Source organism: Micropterus salmoides, unplaced genomic scaffold (assembly GCF_014851395.1).
Source record: "Micropterus salmoides isolate LMB-PRFRI ecotype aquatic unplaced genomic scaffold, ASM1485139v1 Ms_hic_scaffold_1, whole genome shotgun sequence".
NCBI classification, from domain to species: Eukaryota; Metazoa; Chordata; class Actinopteri; order Centrarchiformes; family Centrarchidae; genus Micropterus; species Micropterus salmoides.
Genome location: NW_024040040.1, coordinates 866,603 through 883,851, shown reverse-complemented (window position 1 = coordinate 883,851; position 17,249 = coordinate 866,603). Strand labels below are relative to the sequence as shown.

At 37.6% G+C, this 17,249-nt stretch overlaps 1 pseudogene; it reads left to right on the top strand.

Moving 5' to 3' along the window:
• The first annotated feature begins 2,761 nt into the window (after positions 1–2,761).
• On the top strand, positions 2,762–8,652 carry LOC119900024 (annotated as a pseudogene).
• The last annotated feature ends 8,597 nt before the right edge of the window (positions 8,653–17,249 follow it).

The following is a 17,249-nucleotide window of genomic DNA, read 5'->3' as shown; positions in this document are numbered from 1 at the left end:
TTTCCATTAATAACTTAATCATTTTTATTACTTTTTTCTATCTTTTTGTATTTCTAGTTAAGCAAATCAACAATTTATCCTGAGTGAAACCCACAGAAATCTATTGAAATTTGCGAAAGTGTAAGGTATGTTTATATTACAAATCTATTGTATTATATACAAATATCTGTGTTTATATTACTGATGGGGACAGTTTGACATTGATTTCTTTTCTTCTCTATTTTTTTTTAAATCATTTGCATGTGACTCTTACTTTTAGGTTTGTCTTTTTTACTTTTTCATCAAAATGTACAACAACGTTTCTAATTTCAGTCTGAAGTTATCATAGTGCCATTAAGCAGAGCTGAACCTGCTCTATGCTGCAGGTGAAGAAACACAAAGAGTTTTCCTACAGGGATCGACAATTATTATTCAGCCAGTGACTCACGGTTCACATACAATATAAAAAGAGCCTTTCCTCTGATTAAGTCACGTCTATATACTCGTCTCATTACACAACGCGCTCACACCTTTCTCATATCTTTCAAGTGCCAGGCATGTCTATTTCTGTGCAAGCCTGCCGTGCACAGTGGGTGGTGGGAGCGTGCACGTGAGGCAGCTGCTGGCATGAGGCCAGGAACCTGAAGCACACACACTCACATGCACACACACACACACATATGCCAGAAACCTGAGCTGGTGACAGCTTGGCCCCCGGTTGGTTATTTTAGTCCGCAGACACTCAGAAGAGATAGAAAGGGTTTAGCAGGACTGAAACGTATTATTAATTCTCACAAACAGCATTGTCAACATTTCTTAATTTATAATTATGCTTTGGTTCATCAAGTAAATCAATAATACCTGAGTGGTTATCTTTACATTGTATTTTGTGCATGACGGTGATGCAACAAGGTTCAACTAAATGTCATGATAAACACTAACTGCAACTACACAGCTTCTTCATTGTCTGTTGGCTTTTCAAATCAATCAAAAACATATTTTCTGCTCTTATAAATTACATTCAATAGTATATATGCTATAAGGATGACAGCAGTAAGAAAAAAGGATTAAAGCATGAATCAAAGAGAATTAGTACCACAGTTGGAAGTCATCTCAGATTTCTTTGGTGAAATGTCTCATTTAATTCTGTTTAATGAACACTAATGACTGGATGCTGCTAATTAATCGGTAATCGCACAATAAATCTCTCAGTCATTCTGTCACTCAAACTACAGTTTTACTTTCCCCTGTGCTGATTATAATGACTGTCATTAATGAGGTTTGCCAAGAAGAATCTTATATCACAGTGTACATATTATGTAACAAGCCATATGAGAGTTAAGTCACTGGGGAATATGTAGTGAAAAACAAACAGGTTCATTAGCAGCAAAGTTGTTTTGTTTGTTCATTACAAACATAAACAGACTCTTTTCAGATAAAACTACGGAAGCAGTCAGTTTCTAAGACTTATTTATATAAAGAGTTTGGTAACAATTTGAGTTAATAATTTAAAATTATTCATGGCAACGTAATTATTCATTTCTGAATTTGTGATTTTTTTATTTGAAAGTTACCAGAAGATGCATGTAATATTGTTTTGATGTTTAATAAATAGCAGTGCATGTAATTCCATGTGGGATGGGCCAAACACTTGGCATCACACAGAAATAAAAACCCTTTATTGACTATATCAGGTATACAAGATACCATGACCACAGTTCAAAAAATATCCACACAACCAATCAAGAAACAAAAATAATTGTAAAAACAATTACAGCCATTTTAAAAACATCAGATGAGTGCAGACAACAAGTGAGTAAGGTGCATTTGAAGCCAATATGGAGTCCCTTTAATTGAATCTAACACACATACAGTATGAATCATAATCCAGAATATCACACTCACACATTCACAAATATACACAGACACTGAAATAGTTACAGTTAGGCATTCACAGACATGCAGACAAACACACACTCAAGATGGTTTGTATGTGACTTAATTTAAAACATTTACACTCCCATCAAAGCATAAGCTTGTCGTGCAGTAAAGGAAAGTTGTGTATTTGAATGAAAACATCCCTATATATACACAATGAACACACATGCTTGTCCCCCATGTATAGCAGACTGACTCAGAGCAAAGGCCTGTTCTTGTTTCTTGTTTCAGTGTATTTGTGTGTAAGGACAGAAACCTCAGAGCTAAAAACACTGGACACCTGTTCCATGGATCCCACTGGGAGAAATTCCACTCCTCAGTCACTGTGTGTGTGTGTGTGTGTGTGCGCGCGCTTGTGCGTGCATGAACCTGTGTCAATAACAAGAATGTTGACACTGGACTTTCCTGTCTCACGTGGACATCGCGCGACATCACTTCCTTTACGACCCTTCACTATTTAAAGGTCGGTTTGGAGCCAGAGGGGCTTCATCAGAGGATTATAGCCAAAGTCCTCGCACTCCTCACACCAGGGGCTCACCCACTGACCGACTGACTATCTGAAAGGCTCTGGATATTTCTGTGAAGATCCAACTCGGCTATAAAGGCAGAGGCGGATAGACTTTTGTCCCGATCATCTGGGAAGTTTGCGAGAAGATTTAAGTGGAATCTGGAACCAAGCTCAATATTTGTTCAAACAAATTCAAAATCAATTTTTTATTTTATTTCTTATGCTTTGTTATTATATTATGCATTGAGCTAACCTCTCATTTTTGGACAGTTTAAAAACACTGGAAACAGTGCAACTCAAAGACACATAGAAACTCTAAGAATTCACTATGGATCTAGGAAAACACAATCTGCTTATTGGAATTTTCCAACAACAGAGAACATTTCTGAAGCATTAGGAAGGATTTCTAGGAAACGTCCCTTCTAGTACCTGTCACCATGAGTAGTGGTGGGACCACCACAGTTTCACCACAGAGCCTCAGGCTTTCCAACGGGCAGTACGGAAGATAAAATGCGCTGCTATGGTAGCCAGCTTGACCAAGAACTGGCAGGGCTGGGCTAATGACCACACCAACAAGCAGGACGCCATCCCAAGTGGCTGGATGCCTTCATCTATTGAAGAAGAAGCCAAAAAAGAGCGAGACCATGTGGTCAAACTCACCGTTACCCCACGCTTAATTGCAGCTGATGCTGCTAACAGTGGGAGTAAGATCCGGACCTGTGTTGTGAACAAGACTGTCCAGCCGAAACGCAGTGAGTGCAGCAGCAGCGATTTGGTCAACGCTATCAGAGAGAAGATGGAGTTGGGTCCCAAAGAGAGCAAGCCGTTCTTGGGCAACGAGTCCCCGACACGGAGGCGCCAGATGAGGGCGCTACAGAACGCAGGAGGAGGGGTCATTCAAGACAGGAAGCTGGTGCTCCAGGAGAAGAAGCTGGGGTCAAGGAGCAGCAGTGTTGACACAGAGGACAGTGGGCTGGGAGAGGATGCTGGGCTCAGCGACAACGGTGAACCAAAAACTGAGCAGGGTGACATCCAGCCCAAGAAACAGACAAACAGACCCAAGGTAGAGTGGTATATTACAAAGATTATAAATGGATGGAATAAAGTTTAAACATGATGATATTATGTTACCAACATAATTTAAAATGATTCAACATGAATTTAAATTTAACTTAAGCTAAACCAATCAATATTTTTATATTAACAAAGGATCTTAAACTGTGTGTAATGTGGAATTGGTGTCACTTGCAGTGATAAACCCACCCCTTGAGAATTTAGCTGCTAAAGCAAGGGCTAAAAGGACAGTGAATATTGGACTGACATTCATTAATCAGGTAGCCAGAAACACGATTTCAAATGAATATAATAATTCATAATAATAATATAGTTTCATGGCTCCTAGACACGTAACATAGGTTGGATTGTTGGATAACACATTGACAACTTTAGAAACTGATGATAGGTCAGTGTTTTGCTATAAGCTTGTTCTGCTGCACTTAAAATTAAATTGAATGAGAAGTTAGCTGACTAGGCTAATACAATACAGTTGCTTAGAAAGAAAAGAAAGAAAACGTAATAATAATATTAATGAATAACAAAAAAAAACAAGATATCATTATAGCAAACTTGACCATGGTACTCATATGTGATTTATATTTCCCATTCCTTAAATGCCCTGTTATTAGTCAATTGCCATTTAGTAGATTTATTAGTAAGTTTTTGGCTCAGACACCCAGACATTTTATTTTGTGATAGAGATTGTGAGAATACTGATCCTTTGTACTTTTTAGTGTTGCTGGTGACAGGATTATAGAAGACCTAATATGTGTCAATAAGTCAAACCTTGATTGCCCTTAATTTCAAGTATGAGACAGAAGTTTTTACCAGACAGTTATGAGTTTCTCCTGTCTGCATTTTCTGAATCAAACACACAGTCGAGGACAAATACGCTAAATTTGAGCATAAATATTCCCATGCAAGTCATATGGAATACACAAGTTAAAGCAGAAGGCCCCTTGATGTCACCTGAAGAAATCCTATTCCCTCATGGACACCTGACTGCATAACAGTTGCATAGCTCCAACACTAAAACCGTCTATAAAAGGAAAAGGAGCCGACCAGTAGCCCCTTGATGTGTCAACAGGGTTGCCAGAGAGCAAGTCCAACTCATAAAAACACAAGCTGGACCGCAGCGCAGTGGAATATATGTAAATAAATATAGTCATGCTCTGCAACATGTTCTCCAACCTGACCTTCAGGTGGAACAGCCAGGGAGGGAAAACTGGGTGAAGGGGGAGAGGGCAGTGAAGGACAACAGGGGAGAAAGAGGTAATATGAGAGACAAGAATAATTTAGGGAAAAATAACTTTATATATATTTGGATGAGTTTGCAATGTTCATGTAATGTAATGGGAATGCCATCTGAATTAAAATTATTTGATAAATGTATTGTCCATGTTAAACAATAACATGTAAATATTAATAATCAAAAGAAGAAGAAATGCCCAATGGCATTGAGGTTGGTTTAATGGAACAGATTTCTTGGCAATCTGGCCATCAGCCTTTAAGATATGTTTGTTAAATGCAAACAAACACCAGCTCTGATTTGGTCTGCACCTTAGAAAAATAGGGTGCTGCTGCTTAAAATGGCTGCTGCTTCTGGAAACAATGTTGAAGAAGGCGCAGAGATAGAACCCAAACAGCAAAAGTGCATAAAATGAGCTAAAAGCTAAACAAACTGCAAAGTCAGGTGTGTGGTCTGTGTATTTGTCATTACAAGCAACACCACATACATTACACACAGTCTTCTGATCCAGTGTTTATATAAATGTTGATTAGACAGTTTAAATAAAAGTAGCAATACCATATTGTAAAATACTCTAAAAAAAGTTAAGATACAGAATTATTTAAGAATTTAAATAATAATTAATAAAATCAATTAGCAATGTGTACTTAAGTATAAAAGTAAAAGTCACCATTATTTAGAATGGCTCCTTTCACAGGGTATACATTAGGACTGCCAACTTTAAGTACTTTGCATGCTGTTGAGTAGTTTAATCTATTACAATGGGCCATATTTTATAAACTGATCTGATCTGACAGGTAACTTGTAACTAAAGCTGTTGGACTGAAATGTAGTGAAATAAAAAGTACAATTTCTCTCATATAATGGAAATGCCCAAGTAAAGTACAGATAACTCAAATGTATACTTGAATATACTTTACTTTTCCACTACTGGTCACAAGTGCAGAGCAGAAACACGGCAACCATTGCCTAGAAACAAAGACGGAGGTTAAATTCAAAGAAGAAAAAATGGGATCAGGAACATTATCACTTTACAGGTTTAGGGTTTCATGGAAGGTCCCTCTGTAACAAGTCTTCACTTTTCATAGCACAAATACCAAAGAGATATGGTGACATTGATCTGAAGACCTGGCAAGCTGAGGAAAATACCGAGGGAGGTGATAGGAGGGGGGAAGGGGGGACAGGGAGGTCTTAGTGGGTGAAGAGATTAAATAGGAAGGGAAAGAAGATGTTGATGAATGAAGGCATAGAGACAGAAAAGAGGAAGAGATTATGAGAAGCAAGACAAATACAAAATGAAAGAGGATGGAGAAAGGGAGGAAGAATTAGAGATGAGAAGATGTAGAGAAGGATTTTTTAAAGTTTGAATTGGTTAGTAATAGCACTGCTTTTCACAAAATTACTAATACTGGATGTAAAATACGTCTGTGCATGCTAGTTTATATTAGCATACATACAGTATTGCCATTAGTGTATGTCTGGCTGTGAAGCAAAGGCCAAGATGGGGATCAATTACACCAACTGGAGGGGAGTTTATTTAAAGATTGGGCAGAGGTGTGGGGTCGATGCAGAATCCTTAGCAGATCTGAAAAAAATAATACCAAACTAGTTTTAACTGAAAGAGAGCAACAGCCTCTTTAAGACAGAAAGTAGCAGGGGTTATGGAAATGTGGTCCAAACAAAGCTTACTCACAGATTTTGTTTTTTAGGGTGTAAAGTCCTGAATTCTGAAAATGCTGGATGCTACATTTCCAATAATACAACTTAATATTCCTCCATTATATCCATCTGATTGTAAATGTCTTCTTTTCAAACTCTATAGTGCAATTTTTCAGGTAAAGATAACTCTGATGACGCCACTAGGACATCATCTGAAGGGGTCCAGCTTTTGGCCCTGGAGGTGCCCCTTTAATAAACCTAATTTACATAAGATGTTTCGCTTTGTTCATTTGTTTGTATGGAAAATATCGGATGCTTTTTAAACTCTGATGTTAACCTGGCCACTATTCTTTGTCTCCAGATTAAGGTTGCCACTACAGGGGACATCAAAAACCGCTGGCAGCAGTGGTCCAAGCAGCACATTGAGGGCCAGAAGCTGAACCCCTTCAGCGAGGAGTTTGACCATGAGTATGCCATGGCCCAGCGCCTCCGCAAGGGCGACTCCGGCTACGGTCGCCCCAAAGACGGATCCAAGACGGCAGAGAGGGGGGACAGAGCCCAAAAACACATCCACAGGGAGATGGAAGAGATGGTATGGATTATCAGAGACATGGGCTTTAAGGATAAAGAGGGGAGGACTATCATTAGCTTCGGACGGCTCTTTGATCGCTACGTGAAGATCTCAGATAAGGTGGTGGGCATCCTGCTGCGCTGCCGCAAACACAAGATGCTAGATTTTGAAGGGGAAATGCTGTGGAAAGGACAGGACGATAATGTCATCATTACACTTAGGGACTGACAGAAATGTCTTACAAACAGTCACACACATGCAAACACACCCACAAATTTCACACAACAGCTTGTAGAGAAATAAAGCAATCCATGCTATCCACAATGCTATATCATGTACACAAGGAAAATTAAGGAATATTTGGATACATTTAATATGATTATAATGTTCAAAGATAATACACCCATACACAAAGCTTTAGGGATATACACATGGAAAGGAAATTATAGTTTTATCAGTCAAATAATGGCAGAAAATAAAAACTAGTCACATTTAACTTTAAATGTACATAAATTATTCAAGGGCATATACGTATATGTGGAGGCTTCACACACACTCTCACACCAGACTCATTAGTTCTTCTCATATACATGACAGGTCATTCAGTGACGGGAAACTATCTTTAGCATGCTAACCATGCTCGCCTTGCTAACTATGCTGCATGCTGGAAGCCTTGAGAATCCACCACAATGCCATTCATGGTAGAAATCTTTACTCAGATTTCTGAAGGATCATCTAATAACTTATCTAAAGACTTGACAATGTTATTTTGTTCTTTGCTAATTTTGTTGAAAACAAGTAAACAAGGGTAGCATGAAGTTAAAAACGTTACAAAATAATTTAGACTTCTGGTTACACAGCAATGTGACCAAAGTGTTTTATTGTCCTCTTTTAACTGAATTTAGTGTCTCTTGCTAACAGAGCTTTAAGTAAATGACTAAATAGCAGTTTGAGCTAATGTATACATTTAGGCAGGAAAAAAGCTGAGTTACTATTTGATTTGTACATTATTGTTAATTTATTTTCATTTTGTATGGGATTTAAATGTATGTTTACCAAATTTTTAAAATATCATCTTTTGCTCAAATTAGTTTAGAGAGGGCAGGTGACCACACAATTTCAATTGAAAGCAGATTGAGGAAGTTTAGGAAGCTCTGTTTGGGCTGATACACATGACTGCCTCCAGAACCATTAACTTTTTGTAAACCACACTGACTACATATTTGTGAACTCTACAATAGCAAAAGGATGGTTGTCATGCCTTTTACTCTTTATTTTCAAAATAGAAATGCTTTTTAGTTGTGTGTTAAACACAGTAATATTTTTAATAAAGGAACGCGGTAATAACAAGAAACTTGAACTACGTAATGGAAATCTTGTCTAGACTCTATGTCTAATATGTAGTCGTTTTGAAAATGACTGTATTGTGAAATGTATTTTACCTCAGTTTCACATTAAGGACATTTACTGTTGAACTGTGTTAAAGGTTCAGTGTGTACGTTTTAGTGCCATCTAGTAGTGAGGGTTGCGAGTTGCAACCAACAGCTCACTCATGACTCACAACTCTTCCCTTTGCAAGCGTGTAGTAGAAGCTACGGTGTGCTAAACCTGTGCTAAATAATATATGTGGTCCTCCATTTGTCCTAATTTCACTTCTCTTCTTTCTTCTAATAAACCAGACGACTACTACTACTCCTTCTTCTTATTCTTCTTTCCTATTCTTCATATGTATTCAACGTAGTGACGAAACGTGCTCTGTAGAACAGTTTGTCTGATTGGGCTACTGTAGAAACATGCTGGCGCTACATGGTGACTTCCATGTAGGGTAGACCTGTGGTTCTGTAGACAGAAATAGCTCATTCTAAAGGTAATAAAAAAATAATGGTTCATTATATAAGGTCTTTATACACCACTGAAAATATGTATATGTATGTATATTATATTGCATTTCTTTCAATAGATCCTCCTAAATATTACACACTGGACCTTTAAATAAGAATAAGATTTGTTTTTAATTTTTAACATTTTCTTCTTTCAAAGTGAAAGCCTGTGGGTCTTCTTACAGAAGTACAATTATGTTACAAAATGTGTTACAAAAACGGTGCAGGGTTGTGGATCAACCCTTTCTCACTCCCTGACTCGTCACATATGGATGCATGGTCAAGACCCATCAGTTGTGTCATCATTGTCAGTTTGTAATGCACTGGGATCCCAGATCACAGCTTCATAGTTCAACACAATGGGGGAAACACTGTAGTGTCAGTTTTTGAAAGTTAGGTATATGATATTTAGCAGAAAGTACTGTGTAAGGAGATGGTTGGGGTGGATGGAGGGCCAGAACCCAGACTTTGAACCAGGAGACCGGTGTTCGTGTCCTGTGTGAAACAAAAAGTCAACATTAAATATTTTATTTAAGTTACGCAGGTTACGTAAATTGCGTAAGTTACGCAATGTGACGTAAATTAACTTATGTGTTAACGGCCGGACGTTGCATATTTATTGTTGTTAACTCTACCTGACGTTGCATATTTATTGTTGTTAACTCTACCTGACGTTGCATATTTGTTGTTGCTAAGCATTGCGAACTTGACCACTGAGCCTTAAATATCTAAAAATTACGCAAAAGGGGTACCCAGGTGTTCAAAAGGGCCTTGACTAAGCGTCAATATGTAATGAGTCAGGAGTGAGAATGTGATGTGTGGATCTTGCACAGATTGAAATTATTATGGGTGTGTCATTACAACATATTTGTCTCAAGATACGCAATAATGTACAGAGCAATACAAGATGTAATAAGGGTTATACGTATATAGTTGTGGTTTACATTTCTACCTGGTGGGCTTCATAAACTTTACTTTCTTGAATGTTTCCCCAGTGTCCTTATTTACTGATGTCAATATTGCAATGAATTATGGGCTATTCCCTTTGAAACCTACAGAGTTGCAGACTTGCTAAAAATCTTTGGGGAAGTCTCCAGAAGTTCATGCCAGAGCCCTTAAATGCTTGCTGATACTGCAGTGAGACAGTCTTAAGCCCTTGTGGACTCTGTGGCTGTCAGTCCAGACACTATATCAGAGCTTTTTCACTTTTCCTCCTCACCCTCCACCATAACCACATTGCCATCTGATACTAAATACATCTTCAGTATAACTGAGGACTCCATTTAACTATTCTTACAGCTTAAAAGACTCTTACCTCGTATTTAAAGATATGGCCATTTTCCACCTGAGCAGTAGCATAAACACCAGAATCCACTTAATATTTGATACATTTGAGTATGTTAAAATACTTCTGAAAAGAGACCTGTTGAAATCATGCAACTAATTACTCTCGTTGCTTTGTAACAAAGGCCGAAGTAATTTTTCAATGAAATCATAAATCACTTTTTTACTGCCTGTTTGTCAACGAGCTATAACCTCACATAGAAATGAACGGCTTGCCTGTTTTCTCTATTCTGCTTCTTATGTGAGGGAATCGGGTCGGATCAGGTTCTCTGCATGCACACTCCCGAGCCTCTTACCAACCTAAAGCACACCTGTGCAATACCCATGCTGTCTGATCAGCATCTTGTTATGCCACACCTGTGAGGTGGATGGATTATCTTGGCAAAGGAGAAGTGTTCACTAACACAGATTTTGACAGATTTGTGAACACTATTTGAGAGAAATAGGCCTTTTGTGTACATAGAGAAAGTCTTAGATCTTTAAGTTCAGCTCATGATGAATGGGGGCAAAAACAAAAGTGTTGCGTTTATAATTTTGTTCAGTGTAGTTGTGGGGCAGTTAAGTGTTTACCTGCGGTAATTGGATTGAATCAAAGTCCAGCTCCATGTTACTTCATTTCCTCCTTTCTTTTGTGTACAAAACCTGACAATGTCACGCTACAAAATGGCAATGTAGCAGGGGGGCGCTACAGTCTGTCACGGCAGAGGAGCATCAATAGGTGCGTTTGAGATTATGGTGGCTGACTTTCGGCGACTTCATAGTCTAACGTGAGCTGCAGGTGACTGCAGGGTCGGCGCCGTAAAATCAGACACATTCTACCTGCGTGAGTGCGTCTGCCTAGTGTGACCTGCCTTGGTGTCACGCAGTTGCTTTGTGTGTATGTGTGTGTGTGTGTGTGTGTGTGAGTGTGAGTTTGAGTGAGAGTGAGAGAGAAAGAGAGAGAGAGAGAGCTTAATACAAGCTTATCAGTTTGGTCACCAGGGAGTCTGAACGTCTGCCAGAGAGAGACAGAGGGAGGGAGAAAAAGTGAGTGATGGAGAAGAAAGATGTAAAGAGAGCAAGAGAGTTAATATGAAAGAAAAAGGGAGGAAGAGAAAGAGCTAGAAAAGATAGTAGAAGGAAGTAAAAGAGCAAGAGACATAGAGACAGAGAGCATTCCATCTAGACAGACAAGCTAATGCTTCATACGTCTTTTGCTGTTGACTGTTAAACAAAATGAATCCCTCCTCTCTCCTGCTCCACATCTCATTCTCTTCCTCCATCTTTCTTGTGTTTTTCCTTCTCGTCCCCTCTATCATTTTTTTCGCCATTACCCTCTTATCTGTTCCTAGGTTTTCAGGTTATTGAGATTCAGGAAAGTTTTTAGGAAATGTGGTCGTTGGTCCACCTGTTAATTAATGAAGACAGAGCACTGATACTGAATACTTGCTTTTAACTATGTGTTTGGCAACCTACATGACAACAACAATGGCAGTTTTAAAAACAAAGAGAGGTAAAAGCAGGTGGGGTGTCTCAGGGAAATTGTTTAGGACCGCTTTTGTTTGAAATTTTAACTAATCATTTGCCATTTGTTTTCAACAATGCCAGCATCGCCATGTATGCAGATGATGCCACAATATACACATCAGCACCCACATACCAAATGTAGAAATTAATTGAAAAGTTGAATGAGTAAATATAAACTGTAAGTAAAAGATTGGGTAATGTTAAACAAATCATTAACATGCATTTTAAATCACACCCTCCTTGCACCTAACTAACAAACAGTTACAGTAACAGTTACAAATGACAAAACAAAATGATTAAGTTTAAATGTTAATATTAAAATGACAAGAAACAGGCAAGTAGATCAGATTGTGAATAAACTGAGGAGAAGCATGGCAATTATTTTTAAAAAATTATTATTTGTACTGCCATCATGTAAAACTGGTTCAACAGGCAATTTGTTATCGTGAAAAGGAGTAAAACACACTTTAATAAAATGTTAAGATTGTATTTATTTACACAAGAAATGGAGTAGCCAAATATAGTTCTGGTGGACACAGAGAGCTATCCATGCTGATGTATGTTGATATATGTAGCTTATTGATTCTAAGTGGTTATATAATTCCATTAACTATCTATTGTACTCGACAGGTTTTGAAATATTCTGTTGTTTGTCTATGTTTGTCAGTATTGTTAATCTCGTGGTGTGTATAGATGTCAGGTGTTATTTTTTATTTATTATTATTATTATTATGTGAACAATCTTAACATTAACAATATACTGTGCTAAGCCTCTTTGACTGATATTTAATTGTGTTACCTTTGTCCAACATCTGGTGGCGGTTTGGCGCTCGAGGTATAGCCGCATAATGTCATTGATTATTTGAATCCCCTGACACTCCAGGATTGGTCAGGATGAACTGACAGCAGCCTCTCTAATCATGAAAGTAATTCGTTAAAGCACAAACACATAGCCTATACAAATCTATTCACGCATGATCCATCAGGGGAGCTACTGTCTTGTTAAGAGGAGCCGAGCTCCCCTGTAGTTTGCACCCTGCCTACATTCTCAATCATCGGATCCCCGCAACAGCAAATACGTTACTTTTTTACTTGAAAAAAGTGAGCGAGGAAGTTTAACTACCTGGTAAGTTCTGAAAATATGTTTCTGTTACTTGTTACTATAGCTGGAAAGCTATTGTTGTACGTTACTATAAAACAAGTTGGCATAGCATAGCCCTGATCGATCCGAACGCCATTTAGAAAACAAGCACTTTAAAAGTTGTTTGCTTGTCATCTTGCGGACAGACTTGACAAAGCATGAATTATTTTCTTTCATCAGCCTTTCTAAAAAGCTGAACCATTTTCTGGAGTTTTCCGTTCTGTAGTTTCTTCTACTGGATAGTACAATTTGAACACTTCACATTTATCCCAAGATAAAGTGACAAGGACCAGCTTTCAACAACAGCATATCCCATGAATCTTCGCCATTAGCTTGCTGTCAAAGCCGCATAGGATATGTAGTCTCTGATGTGTCTTACATAATTTTATCACCACAAAGTAAACAAATACATGAATAAAACCAAACATTAAAACATCTAATGATGGAGAACTATTTTATTGACAGCTGGAATAGAATAACAATACACCAAATTGTGCATTTACTCAACAATATAACAGTTTGCCAAAGAATCTGCAAATATACGTGTCTTAAATGACAGTGCGGTGAATAAAACTAAAGTTACAGCACTTGGTCACTCTTCTGATAACATTCAGGTTCTCAAGGCAGTAATACATGAGCAACAAATGGAAATCAATGCAGATGGGCATTTGCTGCTTAATGCTTTGCTAACATTAGTCAATTGTTGACACTAACCTACAGATTGGATGGAAAGAATCTTCAAACATCTTTAAAAATTACAACATATTTGTAAATGGAAGTTTGAAATGCTTAAATGGCTAGGTGATTCTTAAAATGTGGAGATCAAACTGTGATGTTCTCCCTTTCTGTTGATACTGCTGGGCTGCCATTGAGCAACAAATGCAACAGGTCAGTTGCTCCAATGAAGCTACTCAGTGGGTGACAGTAGAAGATTGTAGGATGGGATGGAGCAACTCATTAAATGTGTTTAACCAAAGGAATGTGTGAGAAAACCTTCCCTGGATACATTCTCATCACTGAGGATTTTCCATCAGCATTGTTTCCAGCAGTTGCCCATATCATGCATTCCTGAAAGCATGAGAAAGCCTGTCAAACTCATCACACCTCATCTAGTATCCCAAAACCAAAACATCCCCTTCTTGTATAGTTTTGTCTGGAGCCTTACGAAAATGTCATGTTAGAAAATTTCTCAAATGTCCTCAAAAGGCCTTATTTGTTGGTTTAGAGATGTTAATTCAAGGCTGTGATTGCTGTAGATAAAATTACTTTGCATCATCAACCATTATTGATGTTTGGATTTGGGTTTGGAGCCCAAATGAGTTCACACAAGTGTATGAATAGCAATGTTTGTGTAGAAATGTGAGGGAGTGTAACCAGGAATGGTGTTTAGAAACACAAGTTACGAAACTCGTTGGCTTTGATTTACACTGGGGTCACTCAACCTAAAAACATATTCACTCATGGTAATGTGGGACGCTTTGAATGAGAGGATCTACCAGATGGCAGATGGGGGAACACTTCTATGAGGGCTGGTTTGGGGGTGGCCTCTAAGGAAAGTCCCAAACTGCTGCCTCTGTAGCAGACCGGAGGAGATGTGTTGCTTTTGGGATCCTCCAGCCACTGTTTCGTAACAGCAGCAGACGAGTTTCATCTATCCTTTCATCCTCCCACTCCTCCACCTCTTCCCCTGGAGAGAACATGATATGATATGTGTCTAGAAATGTGCACACTGTCACTCCAAAAGAAAAGTACACAAATAATGCTCTTTCTTCCTAATCAGTAAAACGCATCAACTTAAGAAGGACACGATATGGACAATTCAAGGTAACAGAAATTTTTTTTAGAACTTCAAAGGGAATTCAACCTAGATTCACTTCTTAGGTTGATCTTCTGCAAAAAACAGACACACAGCTTTGCCTGTGCATTCTTTGTGTAAATAATCAGGTTTACTAAAACATGACACCCCTAAACTCAACAAATTCAGAAAGGTAGACAATTATGCCATTTTGTATCAAGGTTAGCTCAGAACTTGCCAATGACCCACATAAATGCGTACAAAAATGTGGTTGTATTGCAGTTAGGACAGTAATGTAACGGACATATGAACTCAAAGACTTTCAAAGATCATTGTGAAATTAACATCAAAATAACATCCTGGCACAGTCTGCTGTGACCCAAAAGTTGCCCAGTGCCACAACTTGGTGATTATATCTCACTACTGTGACTATAACTATGACTATAATACATTTAAAATGGAAATTATTAGTTACAGTTATGGCTGTTTTACTGTAGATTTGTTTTCATGTTACTGCTGTGTTTTTGATTGCCTGAACATATCTTCTTTTGATTAGGTTGTCCTTACATATTGTTCAAATGTGCACAAACAGTTAGGAAAAATACTTCAAATCATGTTAATGCTACTGTTTTTCAGTCAGAGAACTCACAATAGTTTATTGTGTGCATGTAAATATAGCCAGTGTCAACCAGGAGGAATGGAATGCAAACATCATTCATACTTTTATTTATTCTTGAGATCAAGAAAAAAGCACAGTTACAGTGCAATATTGGAGATGGCACAGATAATTTTATGGTAATGTTACCTTTGTTTCACATCTAAAAGTTATTAACTGAACACATAAGCTGCTTAATGTATGTAACACAAGTGTCACTAGACTTTTCTCTCTGTATCTGAATGGCCCCTGAAGGTGCCATAGAATTGAGTAGTAATAATGACTGAGTGAAAATGTCTGTTTTTTGCAGAAAATCAACTTAAAAGCCAGTTAGGGTGGGAAACATGGTACAGATGGCTAGATTGCGAATGTTCTTTTGTGTTCTGAAATTTTAAACCAAATTTACCAAAAGTACCATTAGGTGCATTCAAACCTCAATAAATAAACACTAGTGCAACTTTTAAGTTTAGAAAATAAGTGTTGAAACAGGTCAGAATCATTGAATACCTACTCTGCAAAAATGTTTTTTTTGCTCAGTTTGTTCAATTAAGCCCACAACAAGGAGTGGGGAGAATACACAAATAGTCAGTTGAAATATCAGTGTATCAGAAATTCATTACGAACATACGCAAAGATAATCATTTCTATGGATGACACTTCACATTACTTTAAGTAATGGGCTGAAAGGGTGACACTGTAAAACTTTTTTTGCGTTGTTTTGATTACTTTATGTGACAATTCTTAGTCCTTAGCCCTGACAAAATGTATATCGATGTGTTTAAGGCCTCTACTTACATTACAATTGATAATTAACATCCATGTGGCAGACACAATCAAAATATGGGTGAATGCAAAAACGTACATTTTTGGTGCTTAATATGTCAACTATAACATCTACATAGTTCATTAGCCCATTCGTTTGCCTCCAAAGTTACAAAATGTCACAAGCAAATTCAGACTGGTGAACAAGAAGATTTTGATGAGCAAAATTACACAATGAATTTTTAATAAACATACATTAATTATTCTTAATCCTGCTAGCAATGTTGGCATATATTTTGTCTCTCTCCCAAACAATTAGAGAAGAAAATGTTCACAAATTCACACTAATGCCAGAGTGCACCTGCAGCCATCATAGAAAACCCATCATTCACTGCAAACATGCCACACTACTGCTGCCATGCTGCTCCACCCCTAAGAGGAAAGGTTTTTAAATTCAGTTCAGTTCTTGGTTTACAATGATTCACTTTTTCCAACACTTGTGTTGTACTTGCAGCTGCTGCAGGTTAGATGTAGATAGATGGAAAACTTCTATGATGGTTACCATTGCCACTTTATATTACTAACTCTCTTTGTGATCCATCTTCACTAAATCTAGATCATTATCATGCAATATTACTTTAGTTTCAGTCACAAAGTTCTTCTTCTTGGATGCAAAGACATTTCTTTAAACAAAATCTACACTGCTTATGGGTTGCAGAAGAAAAATGCAATGCCAAGTGTGTAAACTTCCCTCTTTCATTAGTCCTCAATTGGAAAATCAGCCCTCAAAATATGTAAAAATGTTGGCACAAAGTAACAATGACAAAACACATTCCTTGGGTCACAGTCAGAGGAGTTAATTCTTTTTAAATATATTTATATATATATGTTTATATTTGATTTATACAACTTTTCTAATATCATCAGTCCCCTTTTGTTTTCACTACCAGGCAATCATTGTTATCATTAGATTAAAATCCATGCTATTCACTATAATTTCAGGTTGTGAAAAATGATCCTGCATTTTTCACATCAGAAATTTAAATGTACATTGGATATATTTCAGATACTTCTGTAAACAGAGATTCCCCCAGAGACTACGTGACATTCTCCCTGGAATAAGTTATGAAAAAACAAACAAACAGATGAATACACTGGGTTAAAATGACAGATCTTAACAAGTGATTCTCAGTTCCTGCCTTCCAG